This window comes from Nipponia nippon, unplaced genomic scaffold (genome assembly GCF_047370975.1).
Source record: "Nipponia nippon isolate SJK-2023a ecotype South Korea unplaced genomic scaffold, ASM4737097v1 scaffold_62, whole genome shotgun sequence".
Lineage (NCBI taxonomy): Eukaryota > Metazoa > Chordata > Aves > Pelecaniformes > Threskiornithidae > Nipponia > Nipponia nippon.
In genome coordinates this window covers 194,004-219,839 of record NW_028262383.1, presented here as the reverse complement: position 1 = coordinate 219,839, position 25,836 = coordinate 194,004, and the positions used below count along the sequence as shown (strand labels likewise).

The 25,836-nt window shown below is 46.4% G+C and overlaps 6 pseudogenes; all 6 read right to left on the bottom strand.

Moving 5' to 3' along the window:
• Positions 1 to 444: 444 nt before the first annotated feature.
• LOC148051248 (olfactory receptor 6B1-like) lies at positions 445 to 4,065 on the bottom strand (annotated as a pseudogene).
• Positions 4,066 to 4,768: 703 nt separating this feature from the next.
• LOC148051247 (olfactory receptor 6B1-like) lies at positions 4,769 to 8,387 on the bottom strand (annotated as a pseudogene).
• A 703-nt stretch (positions 8,388 to 9,090) lies between these two features.
• Positions 9,091 to 12,711, bottom strand: LOC148051246 (olfactory receptor 6B1-like; annotated as a pseudogene).
• A 703-nt stretch (positions 12,712 to 13,414) lies between these two features.
• Positions 13,415 to 17,035, bottom strand: LOC148051245 (olfactory receptor 6B1-like; annotated as a pseudogene).
• Positions 17,036 to 17,738: 703 nt separating this feature from the next.
• Positions 17,739 to 21,358, bottom strand: LOC148051244 (olfactory receptor 6B1-like; annotated as a pseudogene).
• Positions 21,359 to 22,061: 703 nt separating this feature from the next.
• On the bottom strand, positions 22,062 to 25,680 carry LOC148051243 (olfactory receptor 6B1-like; annotated as a pseudogene).
• Between the last annotated feature and the right edge of the window lie 156 nt (positions 25,681 to 25,836).

Genomic DNA, 25,836 nt, shown 5'->3' with positions numbered 1-25,836 from the left:
GGTGCGGTGGTTGGCCAGACAAGTGTACTGACCAACAGCCTGCTTATGCATGACCAGTCCCTTTTATCTCCTTTTCTCTTCATTTTCCCATGCTTGATATCTTTCTTTATCTTCCTTTGGCCTTTTCCCTAAAAACCCTGCAACATCTCAAATTCTTTTGTTTAAGCCCAAATTTTCCCTCCACCCCAGGCTTCCTACAGTAAAGTCTATACTACTTTATGCAGTAGACCCTTTTATTTTGCCTAGCACTTGATAGAGATTAATCTGTTGAATCCCCTTAGTAGGTTTCTGTACCAGTGACAACGGCTCAGTCATTCACCTTTTAGGGGTGACTGATTTGGATGGATCAGGTTGTCAGCATTCGCCACCCTGTCATTGTTCCTCTGATCACTGTCTGCGTCCATTCTGAACAGTCGTTAGCCAGATATCCTCACGGTGTGCTTATCAGTTCCAGTTTATCATAGCTTGTCCTTGCACTTGGAGAGAACAGATGGATCTGGAGACCTTAGAGATACCAATTTTTTTCACAGAGGAGAGCTTTTTTCAGTGCTCTTTTCACTTCCTGGTTCCTCAGACAGTAAATGAAGGGGTTTAGGATGGGCGTGACAATAGTATACACAGCTGACACAAGCCGATTCAGGTCAAAAGGGTCGATCTTCTTGGGCCGGGCATGCATGAAGAGGGTGGCTGAGAAGAAAATGGTGACCACAGTTAGGTGGGAAGAACACGTGGAGGAGGCTTTCTTCTTACTCTGGGTATTGGGGATGTGCAGGATTGTCATGATGATTACTAGGTAGGCGACAATAGTGATGAAGAGGGGAACAAGCAGTACGAATAAGGCCAACACAAAGTCCACCAGCTCTGCCAGTGGCACATCAGTGCAGGCGAGGTTCAGCACAGGGCTAATAGCACAGAAAAAACGGTTGACAACATGGGGACCACAAAACTTCAACTGAGAGGTGAAGGAAATCTTGATCAAAGACACAGTGAACCCGCTGAACCAGGAGACAACTATGTGCACATTTGGTAAGTCATCGTGACCGGATAGTACAATGGTTGACAGATGGCCACATAGCGATTGTACGCCATTGCAGAGAGAAGGACACGCTCAGTGCACATGAAGGAGCTGAAGAAAAACAGTTGGGTCATGCGTCCTACAAAGGAAATACTCCTGTCTTCAGCAATGAAATTTGCCAAGAGTTTAGGGATAGTGATTGAGGGGCACCAGCCCTCAATGAAGGAGAGGGGACCAAGGAAAAAAATACATGGGTTTGTAGCGCGCACAGTTTGTCTTGATCAGGGCAATGATGACCACGTTCTCCAAAAGAGTTACAATGTAGGTCAGCAGAAATATTATGGAGAACAATACATGCAAATCCATTAGGGCTGGGAATCCTAGCAAGAGGAACATGTGGACCTGAGTGGTGTTCTCCTCCACGCGGAGAAGTGTAGAGCTGAGCCTCGGAGATTAAACAGACCAGGCAAAAAGAAAGCAGAACACGGGACAGTTAAAAGTTAAACAAAAATTCCAATCCCTAGATAGGATTTGTCTGACTAAGCTTTAGATGCTTGCCTTGGATGTTGCCCTTTCAGTCAATGCAAAGAAACAGGCAGTTCATCTGACCTACTGACACCTGCCTTAGGATGACATACGCTGCATCAAGGGTGCAGGTCCAGTAATAACAAGGGAAACGTAGATGACTAGTACAGGAATAGGCATACAAGTAGAAGCCATTTATAGGACATTCTGATGAATCACAACCCTAATTCCTATGCTCGTCTTCATTCTAGTTGCTTACTAAATCTTTGGTTAAATTTTCAACGGCATTAGTGAGAGCTAGATAAGCTAAGCATCTAGCCTTTTGGATTCAGGTGTCTCGGAACTGTGATCCTGAAGTTGTTGGAAAGTAAGAGCTGCTCATCCTCTATCGCTATTTTTGCCCGTTGAAACAGTTTGAATGTGGACCATACTATTTTTTTTTTTTTTGAAGTGGGAAAATTTACAAGAATTGGTAGATTGTTATAAGGTAATGTTAAAACTATACTGATGGACCATTTCCTAGGGAAGGGAGAAAGTCAAATAATTTAGTTCAGCTGGCGAAAAAAAATTAAATAACGTCACAGAAATTCTAGTGCCTGGATATTGACCACAGGTGGCTGACTTCTTAAACATTCCTTTATAAAACACCATTGAAATAGTTGAGAAGTTCATGAACGGGGTTTACATGCCACCTAACATGACCATATCCTGGATTAAATCCAGGATTTTCCTTAAATCATCCAGAAGCAGACCCTTGCTTGGTGTGTTCTCTTCCAACTGCTTGACACATCTGTCTTGAGACGGGCTGACTCATTATCAAGAGGTGCCCAACTCCGTCATTAATCACAGACAACTGAACTGACTAGATATTAGTCACCAGACGCTACGAAAGAAGGATCCTCTCCGGGATAATTTACTCTCATTTAACTGCAATAAGATCTGGACAGCCAGCTCCCTATGGTCCTCAACAGCCAGCCTTTCTATGATTTTGCCATCGTGACAGATGAAAGCAAGAGATTTTTCTATTACTGGTGATGTTTATGTTAGCCTTGTTATTTTGTTGCTGTTTTGTTGTAGAGCACTGACTCAGATGTAGTGGTTCTCATGTGGACACCTGAATTCCACTCTTGCTCTTTCACTTAGGGCAATATTCTTATCAACTTCTGTTAGCTTAGGCAATCTGCATAATCACATCAAAGTAAGCATTAAAAGAGTTTTTTCAGGAAAGAATAGTAATAAGAAGAAACGGATCAAACAACATCCTGTTTCTGACTTTCTGTTGCAATCCCTGCCACAGAATCATAGAATCGTTAAGGTTGGAAAAGACCCTTACGATCATCGAGTCTAACCGTTAACCTGTCACTGCCAAGTCCATCACTATACCGTGTCCTCGAGCACCACGTCTATCCGGTCTTTAAATACCTCCAGGGATGGAGACTCAACCACTTCCCTGGGTAGCCTGTTCCAATGCTTGACCACCCTTTCGGTGAAGAAGTTTTTCCTAATGTCTAACCTAAACCTCCCCTGGCGCAGCTTGAGGCCGTTTCTTCTCGTCCTATCACTCGTTACTAGGGAGAAGAGACCGACCCCCACCTCGCTACAACCTCCTTTCAGGTAGTTGTAGAGAGCGAGAAGGTCTCCCCTCAGCCTCCTCTTCTCCAGACTAAACAACCCCGGTTCCCTCAGCCTCTCCTCATAAGACATGTGCTCTAGACGCTTCACCAGCTTCGTTGCCCTCCTCTGGACACGCTCCAGCACCTCGATGTCCTTCTTGTAGTGAGGGGCCCAAAATGGAACACAGTACTCGAGGTGCGGCCTCACCAATGCCGAGTACAGGGGCACTATCACTTCCCTGGTCCTGCTGGTCACACTATTCCTGATACAGGCCAGGATGCCATTGGCCCTCTTGGCCACCTGGGCACACTGCTGGCTCATGTTCAGGCGGCTGTCGACCAGCACCCCCAGGTCCTTTTCCGCCAGGCAGCTCTCCAGCCACTCCTCCCCTGGCCTGTAGCGTTGCATGGGATTGTTGTGACCGAAGTGCAGGACCTGGCACTCAGCCTTGTTGAACCTCATACGGTTGGCCCCGGCCCAACCCTCAAGCCTGTCCAGGTCCCTCTGCAGGGCCTTCCTATCCTCCAGCAGGTCGACACTTCCACCCAGCTTGGTGTCATCTGCAAACTTACTGAGGGTGCCCGCGATCCCCTCATCCAGATCATCAATGAAGATGTTGAACAGGACTGGCCCCAGTACTCGTCTTCATGTCCTGCTAGCAGTGAGCCTGAGCATGAATTCCCAACTGGTGCATGTGTACACACACGCACACACACACAGACACACAGAGCCACAAATGGATCAATACGGACAGAAGGACACTATCTTTACAGGTCTCCATGTAACACAGACAGCATGAACGTGGATCTCCACCAACAGAAAAATCCTCTTCGTGAGTTTCTCTGTCTACCAGACCTTTTGTCTCCCCAGTTTTGGTCTGCCAGGACCTTGGTCTTTTCACTGTCTGCCATCCAGAGTCCCAGTCCGTCCAGTAGCTGGATTGCAGACTTCCGGTCTCTCCAGTATCTTGCTCCCTGACACAAGTCTCTATAATTTTGGCCCCTAAACTTCCGTCACTCCAGAATCTGGCTTTCAGGCCTCTTGTCCTCCAGAGGCTCGTTACCAAACTACTCACATATATGCCCATGCACACACAGAAGGGACAATCTTGAGGCAGGACACAGAAAGGAAAATAGTTTAATAAAAAGGTGGGACAGATTGTGGTAACCAGGTGCGGTGGTTGGCCAGACAAGTGTACTGACCAACAGCCTGCTTATGCATGACCAGTCCCTTTTATCTCCTTTTCTCTTCATTTTCCCATGCTTGATATCTTTCTTTATCTTCCTTTGGCCTTTTCCCTAAAAACCCTGCAACATCTCAAATTCTTTTGTTTAAGCCCAAATTTTCCCTCCACCCCAGGCTTCCTACAGTAAAGTCTATACTACTTTATGCAGTAGACCCTTTTATTTTGCCTAGCACTTGATAGAGATTAATCTGTTGAATCCCCTTAGTAGGTTTCTGTACCAGTGACAACGGCTCAGTCATTCACCTTTTAGGGGTGACTGATTTGGATGGATCAGGTTGTCAGCATTCGCCACCCTGTCATTGTTCCTCTGATCACTGTCTGCGTCCATTCTGAACAGTCGTTAGCCAGATATCCTCACGGTGTGCTTATCAGTTCCAGTTTATCATAGCTTGTCCTTGCACTTGGAGAGAACAGATGGATCTGGAGACCTTAGAGATACCAATTTTTTTCACAGAGGAGAGCTTTTTTCAGTGCTCTTTTCACTTCCTGGTTCCTCAGACAGTAAATGAAGGGGTTTAGGATGGGCGTGACAATAGTATACACAGCTGACACAAGCCGATTCAGGTCAAAAGGGTCGATCTTCTTGGGCCGGGCATGCATGAAGAGGGTGGCTGAGAAGAAAATGGTGACCACAGTTAGGTGGGAAGAACACGTGGAGGAGGCTTTCTTCTTACTCTGGGTATTGGGGATGTGCAGGATTGTCATGATGATTACTAGGTAGGCGACAATAGTGATGAAGAGGGGAACAAGCAGTACGAATAAGGCCAACACAAAGTCCACCAGCTCTGCCAGTGGCACATCAGTGCAGGCGAGGTTCAGCACAGGGCTAATAGCACAGAAAAAACGGTTGACAACATGGGGACCACAAAACTTCAACTGAGAGGTGAAGGAAATCTTGATCAAAGACACAGTGAACCCGCTGAACCAGGAGACAACTATGTGCACATTTGGTAAGTCATCGTGACCGGATAGTACAATGGTTGACAGATGGCCACATAGCGATTGTACGCCATTGCAGAGAGAAGGACACGCTCAGTGCACATGAAGGAGCTGAAGAAAAACAGTTGGGTCATGCGTCCTACAAAGGAAATACTCCTGTCTTCAGCAATGAAATTTGCCAAGAGTTTAGGGATAGTGATTGAGGGGCACCAGCCCTCAATGAAGGAGAGGGGACCAAGGAAAAAAATACATGGGTTTGTAGCGCGCACAGTTTGTCTTGATCAGGGCAATGATGACCACGTTCTCCAAAAGAGTTACAATGTAGGTCAGCAGAAATATTATGGAGAACAATACATGCAAATCCATTAGGGCTGGGAATCCTAGCAAGAGGAACATGTGGACCTGAGTGGTGTTCTCCTCCACGCGGAGAAGTGTAGAGCTGAGCCTCGGAGATTAAACAGACCAGGCAAAAAGAAAGCAGAACACGGGACAGTTAAAAGTTAAACAAAAATTCCAATCCCTAGATAGGATTTGTCTGACTAAGCTTTAGATGCTTGCCTTGGATGTTGCCCTTTCAGTCAATGCAAAGAAACAGGCAGTTCATCTGACCTACTGACACCTGCCTTAGGATGACATACGCTGCATCAAGGGTGCAGGTCCAGTAATAACAAGGGAAACGTAGATGACTAGTACAGGAATAGGCATACAAGTAGAAGCCATTTATAGGACATTCTGATGAATCACAACCCTAATTCCTATGCTCGTCTTCATTCTAGTTGCTTACTAAATCTTTGGTTAAATTTTCAACGGCATTAGTGAGAGCTAGATAAGCTAAGCATCTAGCCTTTTGGATTCAGGTGTCTCGGAACTGTGATCCTGAAGTTGTTGGAAAGTAAGAGCTGCTCATCCTCTATCGCTATTTTTGCCCGTTGAAACAGTTTGAATGTGGACCATACTATTTTTTTTTTTTGAAGTGGGAAAATTTACAAGAATTGGTAGATTGTTATAAGGTAATGTTAAAACTATACTGATGGACCATTTCCTAGGGAAAGGAGAAAGTCAAATAATTTATTTCAGCTTGCGAAGGAAAATTAAATAACGTCACAGAAATTCTAGTGCCTGGATATTGACCACAGGTGGCTGACTTCTTAAACATTCCTTTATAAAACACCATTGAAATAGTTGAGAAGTTCATGAACGGGGTTTACATGCCACCTAACATGACCATATCCTGGATTAAATCCAGGATTTTCCTTAAATCATCCAGAAGCAGACCCTTGCTTGGTGTGTTCTCTTCCAACTGCTTGACACATCTGTCTTGAGACGGGCTGACTCATTATCAAGAGGTGCCCAACTCCGTCATTAATCACAGACAACTGAACTGACTAGATATTAGTCACCAGACGCTACGAAAGAAGGATCCTCTCCGGGATAATTTACTCTCATTTAACTGCAATAAGATCTGGACAGCCAGCTCCCTATGGTCCTCAACAGCCAGCCTTTCTATGATTTTGCCATCGTGACAGATGAAAGCAAGAGATTTTTCTATTACTGGTGATGTTTATGTTAGCCTTGTTATTTTGTTGCTGTTTTGTTGTAGAGCACTGACTCAGATGTAGTGGTTCTCATGTGGACACCTGAATTCCACTCTTGCTCTTTCACTTAGGGCAATATTCTTATCAACTTCTGTTAGCTTAGGCAATCTGCATAATCACATCAAAGTAAGCATTAAAAGAGTTTTTTCAGGAAAGAATAGTAATAAGAAGAAACGGATCAAACAACATCCTGTTTCTGACTTTCTGTTGCAATCCCTGCCACAGAATCATAGAATCGTTAAGGTTGGAAAAGACCCTTACGATCATCGAGTCTAACCGTTAACCTGTCACTGCCAAGTCCATCACTATACCGTGTCCTCGAGCACCACGTCTATCCGGTCTTTAAATACCTCCAGGGATGGAGACTCAACCACTTCCCTGGGTAGCCTGTTCCAATGCTTGACCACCCTTTCGGTGAAGAAGTTTTTCCTAATGTCTAACCTAAACCTCCCCTGGCGCAGCTTGAGGCCGTTTCTTCTCGTCCTATCACTCGTTACTAGGGAGAAGAGACCGACCCCCACCTCGCTACAACCTCCTTTCAGGTAGTTGTAGAGAGCGAGAAGGTCTCCCCTCAGCCTCCTCTTCTCCAGACTAAACAACCCCGGTTCCCTCAGCCTCTCCTCATAAGACATGTGCTCTAGACGCTTCACCAGCTTCGTTGCCCTCCTCTGGACACGCTCCAGCACCTCGATGTCCTTCTTGTAGTGAGGGGCCCAAAATGGAACACAGTACTCGAGGTGCGGCCTCACCAATGCCGAGTACAGGGGCACTATCACTTCCCTGGTCCTGCTGGTCACACTATTCCTGATACAGGCCAGGATGCCATTGGCCCTCTTGGCCACCTGGGCACACTGCTGGCTCATGTTCAGGCGGCTGTCGACCAGCACCCCCAGGTCCTTTTCCGCCAGGCAGCTCTCCAGCCACTCCTCCCCTGGCCTGTAGCGTTGCATGGGATTGTTGTGACCGAAGTGCAGGACCTGGCACTCAGCCTTGTTGAACCTCATACGGTTGGCCCCGGCCCAACCCTCAAGCCTGTCCAGGTCCCTCTGCAGGGCCTTCCTATCCTCCAGCAGGTCGACACTTCCACCCAGCTTGGTGTCATCTGCAAACTTACTGAGGGTGCCCGCGATCCCCTCATCCAGATCATCAATGAAGATGTTGAACAGGACTGGCCCCAGTACTCGTCTTCATGTCCTGCTAGCAGTGAGCCTGAGCATGAATTCCCAACTGGTGCATGTGTACACACACGCACACACACACAGACACACAGAGCCACAAATGGATCAATACGGACAGAAGGACACTATCTTTACAGGTCTCCATGTAACACAGACAGCATGAACGTGGATCTCCACCAACAGAAAAATCCTCTTCGTGAGTTTCTCTGTCTACCAGACCTTTTGTCTCCCCAGTTTTGGTCTGCCAGGACCTTGGTCTTTTCACTGTCTGCCATCCAGAGTCCCAGTCCGTCCAGTAGCTGGATTGCAGACTTCCGGTCTCTCCAGTATCTTGCTCCCTGACACAAGTCTCTATAATTTTGGCCCCTAAACTTCCGTCACTCCAGAATCTGGCTTTCAGGCCTCTTGTCCTCCAGAGGCTCGTTACCAAACTACTCACATATATGCCCATGCACACACAGAAGGGACAATCTTGAGGCAGGACACAGAAAGGAAAATAGTTTAATAAAAAGGTGGGACAGATTGTGGTAACCAGGTGCGGTGGTTGGCCAGACAAGTGTACTGACCAACAGCCTGCTTATGCATGACCAGTCCCTTTTATCTCCTTTTCTCTTCATTTTCCCATGCTTGATATCTTTCTTTATCTTCCTTTGGCCTTTTCCCTAAAAACCCTGCAACATCTCAAATTCTTTTGTTTAAGCCCAAATTTTCCCTCCACCCCAGGCTTCCTACAGTAAAGTCTATACTACTTTATGCAGTAGACCCTTTTATTTTGCCTAGCACTTGATAGAGATTAATCTGTTGAATCCCCTTAGTAGGTTTCTGTACCAGTGACAACGGCTCAGTCATTCACCTTTTAGGGGTGACTGATTTGGATGGATCAGGTTGTCAGCATTCGCCACCCTGTCATTGTTCCTCTGATCACTGTCTGCGTCCATTCTGAACAGTCGTTAGCCAGATATCCTCACGGTGTGCTTATCAGTTCCAGTTTATCATAGCTTGTCCTTGCACTTGGAGAGAACAGATGGATCTGGAGACCTTAGAGATACCAATTTTTTTCACAGAGGAGAGCTTTTTTCAGTGCTCTTTTCACTTCCTGGTTCCTCAGACAGTAAATGAAGGGGTTTAGGATGGGCGTGACAATAGTATACACAGCTGACACAAGCCGATTCAGGTCAAAAGGGTCGATCTTCTTGGGCCGGGCATGCATGAAGAGGGTGGCTGAGAAGAAAATGGTGACCACAGTTAGGTGGGAAGAACACGTGGAGGAGGCTTTCTTCTTACTCTGGGTATTGGGGATGTGCAGGATTGTCATGATGATTACTAGGTAGGCGACAATAGTGATGAAGAGGGGAACAAGCAGTACGAATAAGGCCAACACAAAGTCCACCAGCTCTGCCAGTGGCACATCAGTGCAGGCGAGGTTCAGCACAGGGCTAATAGCACAGAAAAAACGGTTGACAACATGGGGACCACAAAACTTCAACTGAGAGGTGAAGGAAATCTTGATCAAAGACACAGTGAACCCGCTGAACCAGGAGACAACTATGTGCACATTTGGTAAGTCATCGTGACCGGATAGTACAATGGTTGACAGATGGCCACATAGCGATTGTACGCCATTGCAGAGAGAAGGACACGCTCAGTGCACATGAAGGAGCTGAAGAAAAACAGTTGGGTCATGCGTCCTACAAAGGAAATACTCCTGTCTTCAGCAATGAAATTTGCCAAGAGTTTAGGGATAGTGATTGAGGGGCACCAGCCCTCAATGAAGGAGAGGGGACCAAGGAAAAAAATACATGGGTTTGTAGCGCGCACAGTTTGTCTTGATCAGGGCAATGATGACCACGTTCTCCAAAAGAGTTACAATGTAGGTCAGCAGAAATATTATGGAGAACAATACATGCAAATCCATTAGGGCTGGGAATCCTAGCAAGAGGAACATGTGGACCTGAGTGGTGTTCTCCTCCACGCGGAGAAGTGTAGAGCTGAGCCTCGGAGATTAAACAGACCAGGCAAAAAGAAAGCAGAACACGGGACAGTTAAAAGTTAAACAAAAATTCCAATCCCTAGATAGGATTTGTCTGACTAAGCTTTAGATGCTTGCCTTGGATGTTGCCCTTTCAGTCAATGCAAAGAAACAGGCAGTTCATCTGACCTACTGACACCTGCCTTAGGATGACATACGCTGCATCAAGGGTGCAGGTCCAGTAATAACAAGGGAAACGTAGATGACTAGTACAGGAATAGGCATACAAGTAGAAGCCATTTATAGGACATTCTGATGAATCACAACCCTAATTCCTATGCTCGTCTTCATTCTAGTTGCTTACTAAATCTTTGGTTAAATTTTCAACGGCATTAGTGAGAGCTAGATAAGCTAAGCATCTAGCCTTTTGGATTCAGGTGTCTCGGAACTGTGATCCTGAAGTTGTTGGAAAGTAAGAGCTGCTCATCCTCTATCGCTATTTTTGCCCGTTGAAACAGTTTGAATGTGGACCATACTACTTTTTTTTTTTTTGAAGTGGGAAAATTTACAAGAATTGGTAGATTGTTATAAGGTAATGTTAAAACTATACTGATGGACCATTTCCTAGGGAAAGGAGAAAGTCAAATAATTTATTTCAGCTTGCGAAGAAAAATTAAATAACGTCACAGAAATTCTAGTGCCTGGATATTGACCACAGGTGGCTGACTTCTTAAACATTCCTTTATAAAACACCATTGAAATAGTTGAGAAGTTCATGAACGGGGTTTACATGCCACCTAACATGACCATATCCTGGATTAAATCCAGGATTTTCCTTAAATCATCCAGAAGCAGACCCTTGCTTGGTGTGTTCTCTTCCAACTGCTTGACACATCTGTCTTGAGACGGGCTGACTCATTATCAAGAGGTGCCCAACTCCGTCATTAATCACAGACAACTGAACTGACTAGATATTAGTCACCAGACGCTACGAAAGAAGGATCCTCTCCGGGATAATTTACTCTCATTTAACTGCAATAAGATCTGGACAGCCAGCTCCCTATGGTCCTCAACAGCCAGCCTTTCTATGATTTTGCCATCGTGACAGATGAAAGCAAGAGATTTTTCTATTACTGGTGATGTTTATGTTAGCCTTGTTATTTTGTTGCTGTTTTGTTGTAGAGCACTGACTCAGATGTAGTGGTTCTCATGTGGACACCTGAATTCCACTCTTGCTCTTTCACTTAGGGCAATATTCTTATCAACTTCTGTTAGCTTAGGCAATCTGCATAATCACATCAAAGTAAGCATTAAAAGAGTTTTTTCAGGAAAGAATAGTAATAAGAAGAAACGGATCAAACAACATCCTGTTTCTGACTTTCTGTTGCAATCCCTGCCACAGAATCATAGAATCGTTAAGGTTGGAAAAGACCCTTACGATCATCGAGTCTAACCGTTAACCTGTCACTGCCAAGTCCATCACTATACCGTGTCCTCGAGCACCACGTCTATCCGGTCTTTAAATACCTCCAGGGATGGAGACTCAACCACTTCCCTGGGTAGCCTGTTCCAATGCTTGACCACCCTTTCGGTGAAGAAGTTTTTCCTAATGTCTAACCTAAACCTCCCCTGGCGCAGCTTGAGGCCGTTTCTTCTCGTCCTATCACTCGTTACTAGGGAGAAGAGACCGACCCCCACCTCGCTACAACCTCCTTTCAGGTAGTTGTAGAGAGCGAGAAGGTCTCCCCTCAGCCTCCTCTTCTCCAGACTAAACAACCCCGGTTCCCTCAGCCTCTCCTCATAAGACATGTGCTCTAGACGCTTCACCAGCTTCGTTGCCCTCCTCTGGACACGCTCCAGCACCTCGATGTCCTTCTTGTAGTGAGGGGCCCAAAACGGAACACAGTACTCGAGGTGCGGCCTCACCAATGCCGAGTACAGGGGCACTATCACTTCCCTGGTCCTGCTGGTCACACTATTCCTGATACAGGCCAGGATGCCATTGGCCCTCTTGGCCACCTGGGCACACTGCTGGCTCATGTTCAGGCGGCTGTCGACCAGCACCCCCAGGTCCTTTTCCGCCAGGCAGCTCTCCAGCCACTCCTCCCCTGGCCTGTAGCGTTGCATGGGATTGTTGTGACCGAAGTGCAGGACCTGGCACTCAGCCTTGTTGAACCTCATACGGTTGGCCCCGGCCCAACCCTCAAGCCTGTCCAGGTCCCTCTGCAGGGCCTTCCTATCCTCCAGCAGGTCGACACTTCCACCCAGCTTGGTGTCATCTGCAAACTTACTGAGGGTGCCCGCGATCCCCTCATCCAGATCATCAATGAAGATGTTGAACAGGACTGGCCCCAGTACTCGTCTTCATGTCCTGCTAGCAGTGAGCCTGAGCATGAATTCCCAACTGGTGCATGTGTACACACACGCACACACACACAGACACACAGAGCCACAAATGGATCAATACGGACAGAAGGACACTATCTTTACAGGTCTCCATGTAACACAGACAGCATGAACGTGGATCTCCACCAACAGAAAAATCCTCTTCGTGAGTTTCTCTGTCTACCAGACCTTTTGTCTCCCCAGTTTTGGTCTGCCAGGACCTTGGTCTTTTCACTGTCTGCCATCCAGAGTCCCAGTCCGTCCAGTAGCTGGATTGCAGACTTCCGGTCTCTCCAGTATCTTGCTCCCTGACACAAGTCTCTATAATTTTGGCCCCTAAACTTCCGTCACTCCAGAATCTGGCTTTCAGGCCTCTTGTCCTCCAGAGGCTCGTTACCAAACTACTCACATATATGCCCATGCACACACAGAAGGGACAATCTTGAGGCAGGACACAGAAAGGAAAATAGTTTAATAAAAAGGTGGGACAGATTGTGGTAACCAGGTGCGGTGGTTGGCCAGACAAGTGTACTGACCAACAGCCTGCTTATGCATGAGCAGTCCCTTTTATCTCCTTTTCTCTTCATTTTCCCATGCTTGATATCTTTCTTTATCTTCCTTTGGCCTTTTCCCTAAAAACCCTGCAACATCTCAAATTCTTTTGTTTAAGCCCAAATTTTCCCTCCACCCCAGGCTTCCTACAGTAAAGTCTATACTACTTTATGCAGTAGACCCTTTTATTTTGCCTAGCACTTGATAGAGATTAATCTGTTGAATCCCCTTAGTAGGTTTCTGTACCAGTGACAACGGCTCAGTCATTCACCTTTTAGGGGTGACTGATTTGGATGGATCAGGTTGTCAGCATTCGCCACCCTGTCATTGTTCCTCTGATCACTGTCTGCGTCCATTCTGAACAGTCGTTAGCCAGATATCCTCACGGTGTGCTTATCAGTTCCAGTTTATCATAGCTTGTCCTTGCACTTGGAGAGAACAGATGGATCTGGAGACCTTAGAGATACCAATTTTTTTCACAGAGGAGAGCTTTTTTCAGTGCTCTTTTCACTTCCTGGTTCCTCAGACAGTAAATGAAGGGGTTTAGGATGGGCGTGACAATAGTATACACAGCTGACACAAGCCGATTCAGGTCAAAAGGGTCGATCTTCTTGGGCCGGGCATGCATGAAGAGGGTGGCTGAGAAGAAAATGGTGACCACAGTTAGGTGGGAAGAACACGTGGAGGAGGCTTTCTTCTTACTCTGGGTATTGGGGATGTGCAGGATTGTCATGATGATTACTAGGTAGGCGACAATAGTGATGAAGAGGGGAACAAGCAGTACGAATAAGGCCAACACAAAGTCCACCAGCTCTGCCAGTGGCACATCAGTGCAGGCGAGGTTCAGCACAGGGCTAATAGCACAGAAAAAACGGTTGACAACATGGGGACCACAAAACTTCAACTGAGAGGTGAAGGAAATCTTGATCAAAGACACAGTGAACCCGCTGAACCAGGAGACAACTATGTGCACATTTGGTAAGTCATCGTGACCGGATAGTACAATGGTTGACAGATGGCCACATAGCGATTGTACGCCATTGCAGAGAGAAGGACACGCTCAGTGCACATGAAGGAGCTGAAGAAAAACAGTTGGGTCATGCGTCCTACAAAGGAAATACTCCTGTCTTCAGCAATGAAATTTGCCAAGAGTTTAGGGATAGTGATTGAGGGGCACCAGCCCTCAATGAAGGAGAGGGGACCAAGGAAAAAAATACATGGGTTTGTAGCGCGCACAGTTTGTCTTGATCAGGGCAATGATGACCACGTTCTCCAAAAGAGTTACAATGTAGGTCAGCAGAAATATTATGGAGAACAATACATGCAAATCCATTAGGGCTGGGAATCCTAGCAAGAGGAACATGTGGACCTGAGTGGTGTTCTCCTCCACGCGGAGAAGTGTAGAGCTGAGCCTCGGAGATTAAACAGACCAGGCAAAAAGAAAGCAGAACACGGGACAGTTAAAAGTTAAACAAAAATTCCAATCCCTAGATAGGATTTGTCTGACTAAGCTTTAGATGCTTGCCTTGGATGTTGCCCTTTCAGTCAATGCAAAGAAACAGGCAGTTCATCTGACCTACTGACACCTGCCTTAGGATGACATACGCTGCATCAAGGGTGCAGGTCCAGTAATAACAAGGGAAACGTAGATGACTAGTACAGGAATAGGCATACAAGTAGAAGCCATTTATAGGACATTCTGATGAATCACAACCCTAATTCCTATGCTCGTCTTCATTCTAGTTGCTTACTAAATCTTTGGTTAAATTTTCAACGGCATTAGTGAGAGCTAGATAAGCTAAGCATCTAGCCTTTTGGATTCAGGTGTCTCGGAACTGTGATCCTGAAGTTGTTGGAAAGTAAGAGCTGCTCATCCTCTATCGCTATTTTTGCCCGTTGAAACAGTTTGAATGTGGACCATACTATTTTTTTTTTTTTGAAGTGGGAAAATTTACAAGAATTGGTAGATTGTTATAAGGTAATGTTAAAACTATACTGATGGACCATTTCCTAGGGAAAGGAGAAAGTCAAATAATTTATTTCAGCTTGCGAAGAAAAAATTAAATAACGTCACAGAAATTCTAGTGCCTGGATATTGACCACAGGTGGCTGACTTCTTAAACATTCCTTTATAAAACACCATTGAAATAGTTGAGAAGTTCATGAACGGGGTTTACATGCCACCTAACATGACCATATCCTGGATTAAATCCAGGATTTTCCTTAAATCATCCAGAAGCAGACCCTTGCTTGGTGTGTTCTCTTCCAACTGCTTGACACATCTGTCTTGAGACGGGCTGACTCATTATCAAGAGGTGCCCAACTCCGTCATTAATCACAGACAACTGAACTGACTAGATATTAGTCACCAGACGCTACGAAAGAAGGATCCTCTCCGGGATAATTTACTCTCATTTAACTGCAATAAGATCTGGACAGCCAGCTCCCTATGGTCCTCAACAGCCAGCCTTTCTATGATTTTGCCATCGTGACAGATGAAAGCAAGAGATTTTTCTATTACTGGTGATGTTTATGTTAGCCTTGTTATTTTGTTGCTGTTTTGTTGTAGAGCACTGACTCAGATGTAGTGGTTCTCATGTGGACACCTGAATTCCACTCTTGCTCTTTCACTTAGGGCAATATTCTTATCAACTTCTGTTAGCTTAGGCAATCTGCATAATCACATCAAAGTAAGCATTAAAAGAGTTTTTTCAGGAAAGAATAGTAATAAGAAGAAACGGATCAAACAACATCCTGTTTCTGACTTTCTGTTGCAATCCCTGCCACAGAATCATAGAATCGTTAAGGTTGGAAAAGACCCTTACGATCATCGAGTCTAACCGTTAACCTGTCACTGCCAAGTCCATCACTATACCGTGTCCTCGAGCACCACGTCTATCCGGTCTTTAAATACCTCCAGGGATGGAGACTCAACCACTTCCCTGGGTAGCCTGTTCCAATGCTTGACCACCCTTTCGGTGAAGAAGTTTTTCCTAATGTCTAACCTAAACCTCCCCTGGCGCAGCTTGAGGCCGTTTCTTCTCGTCCTATCACTCGTTACTAGGGAGAAGAGACCGACCCCCACCTCGCTACAACCTCCTTTCAGGTAGTTGTAGAGAGCGAGAAGGTCTCCCCTCAGCCTCCTCTTCTCCAGACTAAACAACCCCGGTTCCCTCAGCCTCTCCTCATAAGACATGTGCTCTAGACGCTTCACCAGCTTCGTTGCCCTCCTCTGGACACGCTCCAGCACCTCGATGTCCTTCTTGTAGTGAGGGGCCCAAAACGGAACACAGTACTCGAGGTGCGGCCTCACCAATGCCGAGTACAGGGGCACTATCACTTCCCTGGTCCTGCTGGTCACACTATTCCTGATACAGGCCAGGATGCCATTGGCCCTCTTGGCCACCTGGGCACACTGCTGGCTCATGTTCAGGCGGCTGTCGACCAGCACCCCCAGGTCCTTTTCCGCCAGGCAGCTCTCCAGCCACTCCTCCCCTGGCCTGTAGCGTTGCATGGGATTGTTGTGACCGAAGTGCAGGACCTGGCACTCAGCCTTGTTGAACCTCATACGGTTGGCCCCGGCCCAACCCTCAAGCCTGTCCAGGTCCCTCTGCAGGGCCTTCCTATCCTCCAGCAGGTCGACACTTCCACCCAGCTTGGTGTCATCTGCAAACTTACTGAGGGTGCCCGCGATCCCCTCATCCAGATCATCAATGAAGATGTTGAACAGGACTGGCCCCAGTACTCGTCTTCATGTCCTGCTAGCAGTGAGCCTGAGCATGAATTCCCAACTGGTGCATGTGTACACACACGCACACACACACAGACACACAGAGCCACAAATGGATCAATACGGACAGAAGGACACTATCTTTACAGGTCTCCATGTAACACAGACAGCATGAACGTGGATCTCCACCAACAGAAAAATCCTCTTCGTGAGTTTCTCTGTCTACCAGACCTTTTGTCTCCCCAGTTTTGGTCTGCCAGGACCTTGGTCTTTTCACTGTCTGCCATCCAGAGTCCCAGTCCGTCCAGTAGCTGGATTGCAGACTTCCGGTCTCTCCAGTATCTTGCTCCCTGACACAAGTCTCTATAATTTTGGCCCCTAAACTTCCGTCACTCCAGAATCTGGCTTTCAGGCCTCTTGTCCTCCAGAGGCTCGTTACCAAACTACTCACATATATGCCCATGCACACACAGAAGGGACAATCTTGAGGCAGGACACAGAAAGGAAAATAGTTTAATAAAAAGGTGGGACAGATTGTGGTAACCAGGTGCGGTGGTTGGCCAGACAAGTGTACTGACCAACAGCCTGCTTATGCATGAGCAGTCCCTTTTATCTCCTTTTCTCTTCATTTTCCCATGCTTGATATCTTTCTTTATCTTCCTTTGGCCTTTTCCCTAAAAACCCTGCAACATCTCAAATTCTTTTGTTTAAGCCCAAATTTTCCCTCCACCCCAGGCTTCCTACAGTAAAGTCTATACTACTTTATGCAGTAGACCCTTTTATTTTGCCTAGCACTTGATAGAGATTAATCTGTTGAATCCCCTTAGTAGGTTTCTGTACCAGTGACAACGGCTCAGTCATTCACCTTTTAGGGGTGACTGATTTGGATGGATCAGGTTGTCAGCATTCGCCACCCTGTCATTGTTCCTCTGATCACTGTCTGCGTCCATTCTGAACAGTCGTTAGCCAGATATCCTCACGGTGTGCTTATCAGTTCCAGTTTATCATAGCTTGTCCTTGCACTTGGAGAGAACAGATGGATCTGGAGACCTTAGAGATACCAATTTTTTTCACAGAGGAGAGCTTTTTTCAGTGCTCTTTTCACTTCCTGGTTCCTCAGACAGTAAATGAAGGGGTTTAGGATGGGCGTGACAATAGTATACACAGCTGACACAAGCCGATTCAGGTCAAAAGGGTCGATCTTCTTGGGCCGGGCATGCATGAAGAGGGTGGCTGAGAAGAAAATGGTGACCACAGTTAGGTGGGAAGAACACGTGGAGGAGGCTTTCTTCTTACTCTGGGTATTGGGGATGTGCAGGATTGTCATGATGATTACTAGGTAGGCGACAATAGTGATGAAGAGGGGAACAAGCAGTACGAATAAGGCCAACACAAAGTCCACCAGCTCTGCCAGTGGCACATCAGTGCAGGCGAGGTTCAGCACAGGGCTAATAGCACAGAAAAAACGGTTGACAACATGGGGACCACAAAACTTCAACTGAGAGGTGAAGGAAATCTTGATCAAAGACACAGTGAACCCGCTGAACCAGGAGACAACTATGTGCACATTTGGTAAGTCATCGTGACCGGATAGTACAATGGTTGACAGATGGCCACATAGCGATTGTACGCCATTGCAGAGAGAAGGACACGCTCAGTGCACATGAAGGAGCTGAAGAAAAACAGTTGGGTCATGCGTCCTACAAAGGAAATACTCCTGTCTTCAGCAATGAAATTTGCCAAGAGTTTAGGGATAGTGATTGAGGGGCACCAGCCCTCAATGAAGGAGAGGGGACCAAGGAAAAAAATACATGGGTTTGTAGCGCGCACAGTTTGTCTTGATCAGGGCAATGATGACCACGTTCTCCAAAAGAGTTACAATGTAGGTCAGCAGAAATATTATGGAGAACAATACATGCAAATCCATTAGGGCTGGGAATCCTAGCAAGAGGAACATGTGGACCTGAGTGGTGTTCTCCTCCACGCGGAGAAGTGTAGAGCTGAGCCTCGGAGATTAAACAGACCAGGCAAAAAGAAAGCAGAACACGGGACAGTTAAAAGTTAAACAAAAATTCCAATCCCTAGATAGGATTTGTCTGACTAAGCTTTAGATGCTTGCCTTGGATGTTGCCCTTTCAGTCAATGCAAAGAAACAGGCAGTTCATCTGACCTACTGACACCTGCCTTAGGATGACATACGCTGCATCAAGGGTGCAGGTCCAGTAATAACAAGGGAAACGTAGATGACTAGTACAGGAATAGGCATACAAGTAGAAGCCATTTATAGGACATTCTGATGAATCACAACCCTAATTCCTATGCTCGTCTTCATTCTAGTTGCTTACTAAATCTTTGGTTAAATTTTCAACGGCATTAGTGAGAGCTAGATAAGCTAAGCATCTAGCCTTTTGGATTCAGGTGTCTCGGAACTGTGATCCTGAAGTTGTTGGAAAGTAAGAGCTGCTCATCCTCTATCGCTATTTTTGCCCGTTGAAACAGTTTGAATGTGGACCATACTATTTTTTTTTTTTTGAAGTGGGAAAATTTACAAGAATTGGTAGATTGTTATAAGGTAATGTTAAAACTATACTGATGGACCATTTCCTAGGGAAAGGAGAAAGTCAAATAATTTATTTCAGCTTGCGAAGAAAAATTAAATAACGTCACAGAAATTCTAGTGCCTGGATATTGACCACAGGTGGCTGACTTCTTAAACATTCCTTTATAAAACACCATTGAAATAGTTGAGAAGTTCATGAACGGGGTTTACATGCCACCTAACATGACCATATCCTGGATTAAATCCAGGATTTTCCTTAAATCATCCAGAAGCAGACCCTTGCTTGGTGTGTTCTCTTCCAACTGCTTGACACATCTGTCTTGAGACGGGCTGACTCATTATCAAGAGGTGCCCAACTCCGTCATTAATCACAGACAACTGAACTGACTAGATATTAGTCACCAGACGCTACGAAAGAAGGATCCTCTCCGGGATAATTTACTCTCATTTAACTGCAATAAGATCTGGACAGCCAGCTCCCTATGGTCCTCAACAGCCAGCCTTTCTATGATTTTGCCATCGTGACAGATGAAAGCAAGAGATTTTTCTATTACTGGTGATGTTTATGTTAGCCTTGTTATTTTGTTGCTGTTTTGTTGTAGAGCACTGACTCAGATGTAGTGGTTCTCATGTGGACACCTGAATTCCACTCTTGCTCTTTCACTTAGGGCAATATTCTTATCAACTTCTGTTAGCTTAGGCAATCTGCATAATCACATCAAAGTAAGCATTAAAAGAGTTTTTTCAGGAAAGAATAGTAATAAGAAGAAACGGATCAAACAACATCCTGTTTCTGACTTTCTGTTGCAATCCCTGCCACAGAATCATAGAATCGTTAAGGTTGGAAAAGACCCTTACGATCATCGAGTCTAACCGTTAACCTGTCACTGCCAAGTCCATCACTATACCGTGTCCTCGAGCACCACGTCTATCCGGTCTTTAAATACCTCCAGGGATGGAGACTCAACCACTTCCCTGGGTAGCCTGTTCCAATGCTTGACCACCCTTTCGGTGAAGAAGTTTTTCCTAATGTCTAACCTAAACCTCCCCTGGCGCAGCTTGAGGCCGTTTCTTCTCGTCCTATCACTCGTTACTAGGGAGAAGAGACCGACCCCCACCTCGCTACAACCTCCTTTCAGGTAGTTGTAGAGAGCGAGAAGGTCTCCCCTCAGCCTCCTCTTCTCCAGACTAAACAACCCCGGTTCCCTCAGCCTCTCCTCATAAGACATGTGCTCTAGACGCTTCACCAGCTTCGTTGCCCTCCTCTGGACACGCTCCAGCACCTCGATGTCCTTCTTGTAGTGAGGGGCCCAAAACGGAACACAGTACTCGAGGTGCGGCCTCACCAATGCCGAGTACAGGGGCACTATCACTTCCCTGGTCCTGCTGGTCACACTATTCCTGATACAGGCCAGGATGCCATTGGCCCTCTTGGCCACCTGGGCACACTGCTGGCTCATGTTCAGGCGGCTGTCGACCAGCACCCCCAGGTCCTTTTCCGCCAGGCAGCTCTCCAGCCACTCCTCCCCTGGCCTGTAGCGTTGCATGGGATTGTTGTGACCGAAGTGCAGGACCTGGCACTCAGCCTTGTTGAACCTCATACGGTTGGCCCCGGCCCAACCCTCAAGCCTGTCCAGGTCCCTCTGCAGGGCCTTCCTATCCTCCAGCAGGTCGACACTTCCACCCAGCTTGGTGTCATCTGCAAACTTACTGAGGGTGCCCGCGATCCCCTCATCCAGATCATCAATGAAGATGTTGAACAGGACTGGCCCCAGTACTCGTCTTCATGTCCTGCTAGCAGTGAGCCTGAGCATGAATTCCCAACTGGTGCATGTGTACACACACGCACACACACACAGACACACAGAGCCACAAATGGATCAATACGGACAGAAGGACACTATCTTTACAGGTCTCCATGTAACACAGACAGCATGAACGTGGATCTCCACCAACAGAAAAATCCTCTTCGTGAGTTTCTCTGTCTACCAGACCTTTTGTCTCCCCAGTTTTGGTCTGCCAGGACCTTGGTCTTTTCACTGTCTGCCATCCAGAGTCCCAGTCCGTCCAGTAGCTGGATTGCAGACTTCCGGTCTCTCCAGTATCTTGCTCCCTGACACAAGTCTCTATAATTTTGGCCCCTAAACTTCCGTCACTCCAGAATCTGGCTTTCAGGCCTCTTGTCCTCCAGAGGCTCGTTACCAAACTACTCACATATATGCCCATGCACACACAGAAGGGACAATCTTGAGGCAGGACACAGAAAGGAAAATAGTTTAATAAAAAGGTGGGACAGATTGTGGTAACCAGGTGCGGTGGTTGGCCAGACAAGTGTACTGACCAACAGCCTGCTTATGCATGACCAGTCCCTTTTATCTCCTTTTCTCTTCATTTTCCCATGCTTGATATCTTTCTTTATCTTCCTTTGGCCTTTTCCCTAAAAACCCTGCAACATCTCAAATTCTTTTGTTTAAGCCCAAATTTTCCCTCCACCCCAGGCTTCCTACAGTAAAGTCTATACTACTTTATGCAGTAGACCCTTTTATTTTGCCTAGCACTTGATAGAGATTAATCTGTTGAATCCCCTTAGTAGGTTTCTGTACCAGTGACAACGGCTCAGTCATTCACCTTTTAGGGGTGACTGATTTGGATGGATCAGGTTGTCAGCATTCGCCACCCTGTCATTGTTCCTCTGATCACTGTCTGCGTCCATTCTGAACAGTCGTTAGCCAGATATCCTCACGGTGTGCTTATCAGTTCCAGTTTATCATAGCTTGTCCTTGCACTTGGAGAGAACAGATGGATCTGGAGACCTTAGAGATACCAATTTTTTTCACAGAGGAGAGCTTTTTTCAGTGCTCTTTTCACTTCCTGGTTCCTCAGACAGTAAATGAAGGGGTTTAGGATGGGCGTGACAATAGTATACACAGCTGACACAAGCCGATTCAGGTCAAAAGGGTCGATCTTCTTGGGCCGGGCATGCATGAAGAGGGTGGCTGAGAAGAAAATGGTGACCACAGTTAGGTGGGAAGAACACGTGGAGGAGGCTTTCTTCTTACTCTGGGTATTGGGGATGTGCAGGATTGTCATGATGATTACTAGGTAGGCGACAATAGTGATGAAGAGGGGAACAAGCAGTACGAATAAGGCCAACACAAAGTCCACCAGCTCTGCCAGTGGCACATCAGTGCAGGCGAGGTTCAGCACAGGGCTAATAGCACAGAAAAAACGGTTGACAACATGGGGACCACAAAACTTCAACTGAGAGGTGAAGGAAATCTTGATCAAAGACACAGTGAACCCGCTGAACCAGGAGACAACTATGTGCACATTTGGTAAGTCATCGTGACCGGATAGTACAATGGTTGACAGATGGCCACATAGCGATTGTACGCCATTGCAGAGAGAAGGACACGCTCAGTGCACATGAAGGAGCTGAAGAAAAACAGTTGGGTCATGCGTCCTACAAAGGAAATACTCCTGTCTTCAGCAATGAAATTTGCCAAGAGTTTAGGGATAGTGATTGAGGGGCACCAGCCCTCAATGAAGGAGAGGGGACCAAGGAAAAAAATACATGGGTTTGTAGCGCGCACAGTTTGTCTTGATCAGGGCAATGATGACCACGTTCTCCAAAAGAGTTACAATGTAGGTCAGCAGAAATATTATGGAGAACAATACATGCAAATCCATTAGGGCTGGGAATCCTAGCAAGAGGAACATGTGGACCTGAGTGGTGTTCTCCTCCACGCGGAGAAGTGTAGAGCTGAGCCTCGGAGATTAAACAGACCAGGCAAAAAGAAAGCAGAACACGGGACAGTTAAAAGTTAAACAAAAATTCCAATCCCTAGATAGGATTTGTCTGACTAAGCTTTAGATGCTTGCCTTGGATGTTGCCCTTTCAGTCAATGCAAAGAAACAGGCAGTTCATCTGACCTACTGACACCTGCCTTAGGATGACATACGCTGCATCAAGGGTGCAGGTCCAGTAATAACAAGGGAAACGTAGATGACTAGTACAGGAATAGGCATACAAGTAGAAGCCATTTATAGGACATTCTGATGAATCACAACCCTAATTCCTATGCTCGTCTTCATTCTAGTTGCTTACTAAATCTTTGGTTAAATTTTCAACGGCATTAGTGAGAGCTAGATAAGCTAAGCATCTAGCCTTTTGGATTCAGGTGTCTCGGAACTGTGATCCTGAAGTTGTTGGAAAGTAAGAGCTGCTCATCCTCTATCGCTATTTTTGCCCGTTGAAACAGTTTGAATGTGGACCATACTATTTTTTTTTTTGAAGTGGGAAAATTTACAAGAATTGGTAGATTGTTATAAGGTAATGTTAAAACTATACTGATGGACCATTTCCTAGGGAAAGGAGAAAGTCAAATAATTTATTTCAGCTTGCGAAGAAAAAATTAAATAACGTCACAGAAATTCTAGTGCCTGGATATTGACCACAGGTGGCTGACTTCTTAAACATTCCTTTATAAAACACCATTGAAATAGTTGAGAAGTTCATGAACGGGGTTTACATGCCACCTAACATGACCATATCCTGGATTAAATCCAGGATTTTCCTTAAATCATCCAGAAGCAGACCCTTGCTTGGTGTGTTCTCTTCCAACTGCTTGACACATCTGTCTTGAGACGGGCTGACTCATTATCAAGAGGTGCCCAACTCCGTCATTAATCACAGACAACTGAACTGACTAGATATTAGTCACCAGACGCTACGAAAGAAGGATCCTCTCCGGGATAATTTACTCTCATTTAACTGCAATAAGATCTGGACAGCCAGCTCCCTATGGTCCTCAACAGCCAGCCTTTCTATGATTTTGCCATCGTGACAGATGAAAGCAAGAGATTTTTCTATTACTGGTGATGTTTATGTTAGCCTTGTTATTTTGTTGCTGTTTTGTTGTAGAGCACTGACTCAGATGTAGTGGTTCTCATGTGGACACCTGAATTCCACTCTTGCTCTTTCACTTAGGGCAATATTCTTATCAACTTCTGTTAGCTTAGGCAATCTGCATAATCACATCAAAGTAAGCATTAAAAGAGTTTTTTCAGGAAAGAATAGTAATAAGAAGAAACGGATCAAACAACATCCTGTTTCTGACTTTCTGTTGCAATCCCTGCCACAGAATCATAGAATCGTTAAGGTTGGAAAAGACCCTTACGATCATCGAGTCTAACCGTTAACCTGTCACTGCCAAGTCCATCACTATACCGTGTCCTCGAGCACCACGTCTATCCGGTCTTTAAATACCTCCAGGGATGGAGACTCAACCACTTCCCTGGGTAGCCTGTTCCAATGCTTGACCACCCTTTCGGTGAAGAAGTTTTTCCTAATGTCTAACCTAAACCTCCCCTGGCGCAGCTTGAGGCCGTTTCTTCTCGTCCTATCACTCGTTACTAGGGAGAAGAGACCGACCCCCACCTCGCTACAACCTCCTTTCAGGTAGTTGTAGAGAGCGAGAAGGTCTCCCCTCAGCCTCCTCTTCTCCAGACTAAACAACCCCGGTTCCCTCAGCCTCTCCTCATAAGACATGTGCTCTAGACGCTTCACCAGCTTCGTTGCCCTCCTCTGGACACGCTCCAGCACCTCGATGTCCTTCTTGTAGTGAGGGGCCCAAAACGGAACACAGTACTCGAGGTGCGGCCTCACCAATGCCGAGTACAGGGGCACTATCACTTCCCTGGTCCTGCTGGTCACACTATTCCTGATACAGGCCAGGATGCCATTGGCCCTCTTGGCCACCTGGGCACACTGCTGGCTCATGTTCAGGCGGCTGTCGACCAGCACCCCCAGGTCCTTTTCCGCCAGGCAGCTCTCCAGCCACTCCTCCCCTGGCCTGTAGCGTTGCATGGGATTGTTGTGACCGAAGTGCAGGACCTGGCACTCAGCCTTGTTGAACCTCATACGGTTGGCCCCGGCCCAACCCTCAAGCCTGTCCAGGTCCCTCTGCAGGGCCTTCCTATCCTCCAGCAGGTCGACACTTCCACCCAGCTTGGTGTCATCTGCAAACTTACTGAGGGTGCCCGCGATCCCCTCATCCAGATCATCAATGAAGATGTTGAACAGGACTGGCCCCAGTACTCGTCTTCATGTCCTGCTAGCAGTGAGCCTGAGCATGAATTCCCAACTGGTGCATGTGTACACACACGCACACACACACAGACACACAGAGCCACAAATGGATCAATACGGACAGAAGGACACTATCTTTACAGGTCTCCATGTAACACAGACAGCATGAACGTGGATCTCCACCAACAGAAAAATCCTCTTCGTGAGTTTCTCTGTCTACCAGACCTTTTGTCTCCCCAGTTTTGGTCTGCCAGGACCTTGGTCTTTTCACTGTCTGCCATCCAGAGTCCCAGTCCGTCCAGTAGCTGGATTGCAGACTTCCGGTCTCTCCAGTATCTTGCTCCCTGACACAAGTCTCTATAATTTTGGCCCCTAAACTTCCGTCACTCCAGAATCTGGCTTTCAGGCCTCTTGTCCTCCAGAGGCTCGTTACCAAA